This window comes from Bison bison, unplaced genomic scaffold (genome assembly GCF_000754665.1).
Source record: "Bison bison bison isolate TAMUID 2011002044 unplaced genomic scaffold, Bison_UMD1.0 scf7180017854929, whole genome shotgun sequence".
In the NCBI taxonomy this organism is placed as follows: Eukaryota; Metazoa; Chordata; class Mammalia; order Artiodactyla; family Bovidae; genus Bison; species Bison bison.
In genome coordinates, this window is record NW_011485502.1 from 11,666 (window position 1) to 13,818 (window position 2,153).

Consider the following 2,153-nt stretch of genomic DNA (forward strand, 5'->3'; position numbering starts at 1 on the left):
GGGTGGCTTCAGCAAATACCCCATCTCTGGCTGCTTTGTCACCCAGCATCTCCCTGCCACTGAGAAGCGAGAGTGACACATGTTCTACCCACCTGACCTTCAGAAATTCAAAGCAGGTGAATCCCGCAGCAGCTCTGGTACTGAGAGTTAAGAAACCTCCCCTCTCTAACTTCACTGAGGTTCTCACTTTCCAAGCCTCCCTCCTATGTGCTGGTGGTACAGGGGTTAACAGCATGTCTGCTTTCTTTGGTCTGTGGTCTCAAGGGTCCCAGCAGTAGATCTACAGGGCTGCCAGATCACTAAATGGTTTACAACTCCCCACCCAGCGTGGCATGGTCGCATCAGAGAATGGATGGAAAATATCCCCTTGCTATAATTGGGTTCAGCCCTGTGGCTTAACACCATCTTATTTGGCAATCTTTTTCTCTTGACATATTTAGTAATCACTCCAAGGGAGATTTATTAGACCGTTCATGGGAACAAACAATGCACTAAATATTACACATATGCATGCTTTCAATACCACTCCTTTTCTAGCCTATTCTGAATCTTTCCCCCAAAGTCTTTCTTTTAACTCTCTCTTGTCACTAAACTCCTCTTGGTTCTTCCCTCCTCCACAGTAACCTTTCATATTTTGGAATTTTCTTTTTTAGTTAGGAGTTCTTTTAATCAAAACTCACTGGACCAAGCTTAGAACACACTCTTGGTGTGTCTAAACACACTCAATGTTTAAAACCATTCGAGTCATTCTGCTCCTCATCAATCCCAAAGCATCAAAACAAAAATTTAGCATATGGTTAGAGTTTGGTGAAAACAGTCTCCTAGGTATCTCTGGGACATCAACTCTGCATGTGTGTGTGAGTGTGTGTGTGTAGGAAAGGACTCAGAATATTTCAGCCAAATGTAATACAGTGAAGTGTTTCCTGAACCTCAGGGTTGTGGCCTATGAGGAGATGTGAGGGAGGAGCCACTGAGAATTAGGATTAACAACTCATGCTCTGCACAAACTAAAGGACTTTGACAGCTGGTGCCCCTCAGACATTTTCTAAAACCATAATCAATATCCCATTCATCCTGGCACAGGCATGCACAGCAAAATGTCTTAGCAAATAAACCAGCTACAGCAGATTTCAAAGCAAATCTATCGGGGTCATGGAGACACTCAGAAGGTTATGAATCACAATGGTGCAGCACCAGTATGGCAAGTCTGGGTGTGAGACTTTCATTCCCTTTCTGTGGGGAGTGTTCTCCACTCACCAGGTGTGGAACAGTGGCCAGCTCTACTCAGGAGAGTGCTCTATGCTCTGCACGGTCCTAGGTGTGCTCATGTAATTCACATGGCCACCACTGGCCTCATTTTGGAAACTGGCCTCATTTCACAGGGAGAAGGCCTTACTTTCTCACCTTAGACCACAGAATACACATGTTCTTACATATCTGAACTTGATGGAGCACTTGTAATTTCTTAGGGGTGGGGTGGTGAAAGCCCCAAATCAGGATTTATCCAGCTGTTGGCATTGCCAACCTGGAGGTGTCTGGTGAGGAGCTAGGAGGACAAGTGCTGGAGCCAGACTGCCTGGGACAGCCCAGCTCTGTGTGACTTTGGGCAGGTGACTTGGCCTGTCTGTGCCTTAGTTTCCTCATTTGTAACACAAGGTGGGTACTTGTACCTACTGCAGTTTCTTGTAAGGATTAAATGACATAATCTGTATGAAGGGCATGGAACTGTGTCGGGTATGTAGTAGGTGATGTTACATGAGTGTCTGTATTCCCATGGGCACCTGGATCACAGGCATACAGAACCAGGGCATGGCAAATTTGACTTAGGGCAAGCTTCAGAGAATAAATCCTCCTGCACTTCCTTAGCACAACTGCCCTGTACCCCAGCCAACCTCTGCAGCTACAGCCCCCTTCCTGTAGAAGCAGGACTAAGGATCCTCAAGGTGAACTGCTTGTCTTATATGCCTCAGAGTGATTGCACCGAATGGGGAAATCACTTCACTGCCCTCCAAATCAGCCACAAGGGATGGGCCTACATAGGACCTCTGTGCTTGGACTTGTGCTTTAGTTCACTATTTTGAAGGAGGAGACTGAATGGTAGACCTGTTGAGATTCTCAGATAGTTACAGACCCACTGAATCACACTTAAAGAA

At 46.0% G+C, this 2,153-nt stretch overlaps 1 protein-coding gene across 1 annotated transcript in view; it reads left to right on the forward strand.

Annotated features, from left to right (window-relative positions):
- Positions 1–2,153, forward strand: part of LOC105001409 (patched domain-containing protein 1-like) — a 14,976-nt gene that overhangs the window by 11,406 nt on the left and 1,417 nt on the right.